The sequence below is a fragment of the Macaca fascicularis genome, chromosome 6, assembly GCF_037993035.2.
Source record: "Macaca fascicularis isolate 582-1 chromosome 6, T2T-MFA8v1.1".
Classification (NCBI taxonomy): Eukaryota; Metazoa; Chordata; class Mammalia; order Primates; family Cercopithecidae; genus Macaca; species Macaca fascicularis.
In genome coordinates, this window is record NC_088380.1 from 128,290,955 (window position 1) to 128,299,441 (window position 8,487).

The 8,487-nt window shown below is 35.3% G+C and overlaps 1 pseudogene; it reads right to left on the bottom strand.

The window, feature by feature from the left end:
• Window positions 1–977: 977 nt before the first annotated feature.
• Window positions 978–3,156, bottom strand: LOC102141870 (probable ribosome biogenesis protein RLP24 pseudogene; annotated as a pseudogene).
• Window positions 3,157–8,487: the final 5,331 nt, after the last annotated feature.

Sequence of the window (8,487 nt, forward strand, 5' to 3'; positions counted from 1 at the left end):
AGGAAGGGTGGTATTTTACCATCTATTGATCACATTAATAGACACAGAATGGCACAGAATCTAAGTGAGTAAAAAAACTAAGACAAACTGTCACACTTTGGGAAATTTAAGGGTTTTTTCTTCTTTTGTTTTTTACTTTTAAAATAGTTTTAATTTATGTGCAAATACTAAACAGTGTTCTACCCATAAATTCTATTTTCCAAAAACAATTAGGAGCTTTTTAAAGAAGAAAACCACACAATTAATTTTAAAATATACTGGAATCCCTCTGCTTCTAGATCATTGCTAAGCTAGAAAAATGAAAATTTTTCTGCCAGGAATCACGAGTTAGAACTGAGTATTCTTCAAAGCAGAAATTATAGAGTTTAGTGCCATTTCAGGCAAATATTATTCACCTCTCATCTCCAACATCCACAGTTACCTATAAGAACGATTAAACCAGGTCAAAAATAGTCCAGCATAATTAGGCTTCATCAAACAAGGCTATTATTTTCTTCTAAGATGCTAATACACTAAAACAGGAAACACTGAAATCAAAATAAAGGATATTATTTGAGAATACCTGTCTTACAGATAGTTAGTTCCTTATCGTATTCCCCTTCTATAACACTAATAAAGGAAATATTTTACTGCAAAGGATATTTCATTTTGTATATCACTTGTCATGAATTTTTTTCATTAATTATATAAATGCCTCCTGCTGCCATTATCCAAATAATGTGACCATTTTTTTGTCCACAACTCATTTCTGTATTTACAAACAGAATTTTCATGATTTACACAAGTACATCTATCAGTGAAGGTTTAGCACTAAGAAGCAAGCTAACATTCATAATATCTGATGTTTTACAGACAGCAGTGTAGGAGAAACATTTTTAATCACCTTTTAAGTGACCATATTTAAAAAAATAAATAATTTAGAAGTTGTTAGTCTCCAAAGGATATTTTCAAGTATACATGCAGAAATGTGAAGGTTTTTAAGAAACATCTTCCATGTCCACATCCTGTTGTAATTGCTGTACCATTTTCTCTTACGGCTGCTTTCCTTTGCCTGCAAGAGGCGCTTGGATAAGATGGATGTTTTGCTTGACTTTTTTGATCTCCTGAACTTTCTGTAGCTCTTTATTTTTCTTCAATCTGTTCATTATAAATTTAGCTTGACGTTTCTGTTTGATCTCTTCATTACATCAGTAGTTTTATTCCATAGCACTTGCTGGTACTTTGTAGGTTCATGTTTATGTTTTTCGAAATCAAATGAATTATTCACTGTAAGCTCTTTACCAGTTTCTTTCTGGAATGCTTTGGTCCACCTGAACTTGCAAGGATTGTGTTTCTTTTTAAAGTTTTTATGATATTTGTATTTACAAAATCTGAACACCTTGCAATCATTGCAAACAAACATCATGCAGTGGCCAGGGTTCAGGGTTCATGGGCCCTGTACAAAAATTACATTTCCAGATAGGCACGTTGAACCTGTGCGGTTCCCACCAACCAAATACCAAGTTTAAGTGGAAGTTGAAATTTAAGTTTTGAGTTTACATTACAACCAATAATTCTTCATTCTTGGATCTATTAAAAGGATCTAGAATCTAGCTATTAATAATATCATTTTTTAAAAATCAAATAATTTTGCAATATTCTCTTCTTTCATATGGGTATATGTGTATATAAAACTTAATAAATTTATGTAATAAAGATCTTTTATTAAGAAATGTACAAATATGTTTATATATTTATATTAAATATATATTATTTATATATTTAACTTCATATATCATTTGATAATGCTTACAGAGACACATATCCTATATTATAACAGAGTACTTATTTCAATCCAAAATATTTAGATGGCGGATAGAATATAGTTCATTACCATTATTTACTTTTTCACACATTTATGACGCTAAAGAAATTTCTAGAAACATAGATGATAGCTGGGTAGATGGATGGATAGATGAATGAATAGATGTTCATAGTATTTGGCACCATTCCAAAGTGTTTTGTCTTAGCTTAAAGGAAAAGAAAAAAATACCGATAGAGGCAGATTTTAATTTTTAAAGAAATAGTTGGAAATAAATGAATATGAAGGAAGTTTACATCAAAGATATTTGACACTATCTAAATACAAAAGGCAGGGCTAATTAAGCAACATTCTTTGATATAGAAGACTACTCCCTCCTACTCATTACTGTTTTTTTCCATCTGTGTTCTGGTTTTTGATTTCTAGTATAACTAAGGAATTAAATTTCTAGTTGTATTTAATTTTAATCCAAACAGCCCCCTGTGGCTAAATAGTTACAGTATTGACCAGGTAACCTATATTCTGCCCCAAAGCAAACTACCCAAACAACATGGAATATTCTGTCTAGAAAGTGCCCACTCTATGTCTAGAAAGATGTCCAGGCCTGGTTTCTTGCTTCCCCTCCAGTATTAGATCACGTTTTTAACCTGTTATTTTCTTCTCTTGGCATTATTCCTTAATGAAAAACAGTGAATTATGTATATAAATTTATAGCAGCTTAAATGGAAGAAGAAGTTATTTAAAACGTGTGACCATGCTTCCTGAAATGATTTCTAACCTTTACATTTGGAGAACAAGCTAAGAGATGGCATTTGCAAAGATTTCCTAGGATGTTACTAACATTAACTATTTAAGATTTGCTCTGTGCCCTATTAATAAAAAGTGACTTTTCTCTTATTTGCAGCAAGGAAAAATTGGTCTTACTTGCAATATAAATCAAAAAGCTGGTCTCAAATCTGTGTGTTATGATCTCACCTCTCAAAAATAAACAGTCCCTCACACTGAGTCCCTCTTGTGACACCGGGAGGTGGAACCAGCCACACATGGCCTCCTGTTCTCATATGCTGCTTCCGTTAATACTAAGGTTCAGTAGTTGCTGCCAGAGAGGCTAAAAAGGAGAAAGACATAACCATTTGATCCTCTGCTTCTAAATCTGCTTTTCCACCATGGCATCTTCTTTCTTCTCACCCTGCCCACTGTTGCCCAGCCCACAGAGTCACCAGAAAACTTGTCTGGAATGTGAGAGAACTGAAGAACATAAATGGTAGATGGGCAGGTTCAATCCTATAGAGAGTTGTGCATTCTTCATTCACCTGTATGGTATTTGGAAGGCAATACACAACACAACTGTTCATTGCGCAGGCTATGGAGTCAGACAGAAGTGGCCTCAGATCTCAGCTTAAATATGACCTTTGGCAAGTTATTGAACTTGAAGCTCATTGTGTCTATGTTTTCTCAACAGTAAAATGGAGATATTAAAAGCTGCTTCAGAGAATAATTATTAGGACAATTTAAATAATACATATGAATTTGTTACCCTGTCTGTGGCATAGAGTCTCCAAATGACAGCTATAATAATTTTTAAAAGGACCAAATAAGTGTAGGTATAACTTAATAACAATGATCTTAGGAAGTGTTCATTACCCAGCTGTATATCCCTGCTGAAATCCCTATGTTGAATTCTGCTCTTTATTAAAATTGCAAGCCAATTATGGGGGCATTTAATATGTCAGTTGTTTAATTTTGAAAAATGAATGTTACCTTTGTAAAACCATCTGGTCAAGAATTTACATTACACTACACTTAACACAGAGACTTCCATTGTACTTAGAATGTCTTCATCAAGTTTATTAAAAAGATGTAAGGCTTAGGGAAATTTACATCTGATATTCAATTACCAGGTTTGTTTGTTTTTTTTTACAAATAGGAACTCTATGTGTTTAAGGCTTACAACATGATGTTTTGATATATAATGTATACATTGTGAAATTATTGTCATAATCAAGCTGATTAATGTATCTATCAACTCAGATACCATTTTCTTTTCTTCTCTCTTTTTCTGTGTGGTAACAACCCTTAAGGTTTATCCTCTCAGAAAATTTTAAATGTACAATACACTATTGTTAACCATAGCCACCATCCTGTATATTAGAGCTACATAACTCACTCATCTTGTGTAACTGTAGAATCACTATTAGCAAAAAGACAAAGATAAGTGCTGGTAACGATGTAGAGGAAAGAAAAACTTATACGCTGTTGATGGAAATGTAAATTGGTATAGCCATTATGGAAAACAGCCTGGAGATTTCACCAAAAGTAGAAAATAGAAATAACATATGATCCAGCAATCCCTCCTCTGGGTATATATACAAAGGAAATAAAATCTTCATTTCAAAGAGATATCTGCACCCCCATGTTCATTGCAACATTATTCACAATAACCAAATTATGAAAACAACCTGAATGTTCATTGACAGATGAATGGTAATAAACACACACACACACACACACACACACACACACACACACACACACCAAATATTATTTATCCTTTGAAAAGAATGAATTTCTGCCATTTGCAACAATATGGATGTATCTTGAGGACATAACACTAAGTAAAATAAGGCAGACACAGAAAAACAAATACTGTATGATCTCACAAGTATGTACTAAAGCAAAATCCCACACCAAAAGAGAGGGAAAGGAAGGCAGCTATGAAGGCAGTTAGGGTAGATCCTCAGTAGAATTCTTTCCAACAAAGAGCAGCCTGAAAAACCAAGCTGCAAGCACAGATAAGGAAGCAAAGTCTACCATAAAAAGACCTTTGTCCATTCAGTATGATATTGACTGTGAGTTTGTCATAAACATCTCTTACTATTTTGAGATATGTTCCACCAATACCTCGCTTATTGAGAGTTTTTAGCATGAAGAGGTGTTGAATTTTATTGAAGACCTTTTCTGCATCTATTGAGATAATCATGAGGTTTTTGTCATTGGTACTGTTTATGTGATGGATTACATTTATTGATTTGTGTATGTTGAACCAGACTTGCATCCCAAGGATGAAGCTGACTTGATCATGGTGGATACGCTTTTTATGTCTGTTGGATTTGGTTTCCCAGTATTTTATTGAGTATTTTCGCATCAATGTTCATCAGGGATATTGGCCTGGATTTTCCTTTTTGTTGTTGTTGTTGTATCTCTGCCAGATTTTGGTATCAGGATTATACTGGCCTCATAAAATGAGTTAGGGAGGATCCCCTCTTTTTCTGTTGCTTGTAATAATTTCAGAAGGAATGGTACTAAGTCTTCTTTGTAGCTCTAGTAGAATTTGGCTGTGAATCCATCTGATCTAAGGCTTTTTTTGGTTGGTAGGCTATTAATTACTGCCACAATTTCAGAAGCATTCCCTTTGAAAACTGGCAAAAGACAAGGATGCCCTCTTTCACCACTCCTATTCAACGTAGTATTGGAAGTTCTTGCCACAGCAATCAGGTAAGAGAAAGAAATAATGGATATTCAAATAGGAAGAGAGAAAGTCAAATTATCTCTGTTTGCACATCACATGATTGTATGTTTAGAAAACCCTATCGTTTCAGCACAAAATCTCCTTAAGCTGATGAGCAGCTTCAGCAATGTCTCAGGATACAAAATCAATGTGCAAAAATCACAAGCATTCCTATAAACCAATAATAGACAAAACAGAGAGCCAAATCATGAGTGAACTCCCATTCACAATTCCTTCAAAGATAATAAAATACCTGGGGATACTACTTACAAGAGAAGTGAAGGACCTCTTCAAGGAGAACTACAAACCACTGCTCAAGAAAATAAGAAAGGACAAAAACAAATGGAAAAACATTCCATGCTCATGGATGGGAAGAATCAGTGTCATGAAAACGGCCATACAGCCCAAAGTAATTTATAGATTAAATGCTATCCCCATCAAGCTACCACTGAGTTTCTTCACAGAATTAGAAAAATCTACTTTAAATTTCATATGGAACCAAAGAAGAGCCTGTGTAGCCAAGAGAATCCTAAGCAAAAAGAATAAAGCTGGAGGCATCATACTACCTGACTTCAAACTATACGACAAGACTACAGTAACCAAAACAGCATGGTACTGATACCAAAACAGATACATAGATCAATGGAACAGAACAGAGCCTTCAGAAATAACACCACACATCTACAACCATCTGATCTTTGACAAACCTGACAAAAACAAGCAATGGGGGAAAGGATTACCTATTTAATAAATTGTGTTGGGAAAACAGGCTAGCCATATGCAGAAAACTGAAACGGGATCCCTTCCTTACACCTTATACAAAAATTAACTCAAGATGGGCTAAAGACTTAAATGTAAGACCTAAAACTATAAAAACCCTAGAATAAAACCTAGGCAATACCATTCAGGACATAGGCATGGGCAGAGACTTCATGAATAAAACACCAAAAGCAATGGCAACAAAATCAAAAATTTGGCAAATGGGAGCTAATTAAACTAAAGAACTTCTAAACAGCAAAAGAAACTATCATCAGAGTGAACAGGCAACCTACAGAATCGAAGAAAATTTTTGCAATCTACCCATCTGACAAAGGGCTAATATCCAGAATCTACAAAGAACTTAAATTTACAAGAAAAAAAAAAAAAAAAAAAAAAAAAACAACCCCATCAAAAAGTGGGCAAAGGATATGAACAGACACTTCTCAAAAGAAGACATTTATATGGCCAACAAACATGTGAAAAAAACTCATAATCACTGGTCATTAGAGAAATGCAAATCAAAACCACAATGAGAGTCCATCTGATACCAGTTAGAAGAACGATCATTAAAAGTCAGGAAACAACGGATGCTAGAGAAGATGTGGAGAAAAAGGAACACTTTTACACTGTTGATGGGAGTGTAAATTAGTTCAACCATTGTGAAAGACAGTATGGTGATTCCTCAAGGATCTAGAACTAGAAATACCATTTGACCCAGCACTCCCATTACTGGGTATATATCCAAAGAATTATAAACCATTCTACTACAAAGACACATGCACATGTATGTTTACTGCAACATTGTTCACAATAGCAAAGACTTGGAACCAACCCAAATGCCTATCAGTGATAGACTGGATTAAGAAAATGTGGCACATATATACCATGGATACTATGCGGCCATATAAAAAGGATGAGTTCATGTCCTTTGCAGGACATGGATGAAGCTGGAAACTATCATTCTCAGCAAACTATCACAGGAACAGTAAACCAAACACCGCATATACTCACTCATAAGTCGAGTTGAACAATGAGAACACATGGACACAGGGAAGGGAACATCACACACCGGGGCCTGACAGAGGGTGGCTACTAGGGGAGGGATAGCATTAGGAGAAATGCCTAATGTAGATGACGGGTTGATGGGTGCAGCGAACCATCATGGCACGTGTATACCTATGTAACAAACTTGCATGTTCTGCATATGTATCCCAGAACTTAAAGTATAATAATAATAATAATAATACCTTTGTCTTTTCTGCAACCAGTGAGTTCTGTCCATACACAGTTGGCTTCAGTGAACACATTCTTTTCCTTTTTGGGCATACTCAGATAAGGGAACTTACATAGGGGACTTCCTTAAGATACGCTTGCAGCTGCACAGATCAGAGGATTTACACAAACCAAACACGTCCACAGTGGTAAATTCCATCTGCTGACACATGTGTAGTAAGGGAAATAAAACAATGAAGTAACTCAGGATAAGGACCCACATGCTCACTAGAGGGGCAGGGTGGAGCTGTTGTAAATTTCTGCTTTATGCAAATAAGATACCCAGTCCTGTTTTTTTCACCTTATGCAAATGAAACACCCCACCCCATTCACTTTTGCATAAAAGTCTTTGTACTCAACTGTGAAATGCCAACCTTCCTTGGGCCCCTCCCCACAGTGGAGAGCTTTTCTCTCTCGCTTATTAAACTTTCACTCAAACTCACCATCGGTGACCATGCCCCTTATTCTTCTTGGTCATGAGACAAAGAACTTTGGGTAATACCTCAGACAAGACTACTTCACTAATATCTCCCCAACTTCACTAATTCTTTGTACCATTACTTCTAGGATTTCCCTTACTGACTGTTGAGTTAAAGTCTCATCTTTGTTTCTCCACTTAATTACCAATATTTTCCTTTATACACAAAAATAATTGAGCATTATTTCTCTGTGTGTGGTAGGGGCAGGGCGTGGTGAGGTAGTGGGGAATTTAGCAGTTTAAGCTAGAAGTAACAGGTGGGTAGGACAGGCATGTGACTAAAATCCAGTACATACACAAAGCCCCTGTGCTTTCATCTGGAATATGCTCTTCTCCTCCTTGTCTGCTGGTGATAACCATCTAGTTTTCAAAACACTGTACGTTTCCAGAGAACAAGGATTTTGTCATGCTCGTTACTATATCTCTAGCCTGGAAAATATCATGCAATCTTTAAATAGTTGTTGAATTAATGAACAAATATATTCTTTTTATTTTCCTATAAGGTCATCCCTACCAAAAAATGGCCACTCTTTCCTTTATACCCCATTAGAATACCCTTTATGCATACCTTTATTAGAAATTAAAATACTGATGTACTTATTTGAGTCCATCACTTTACTAGACTGTGAGCTCCTTGAGGAAACACCTTGAGAAAACACAATGTACTAA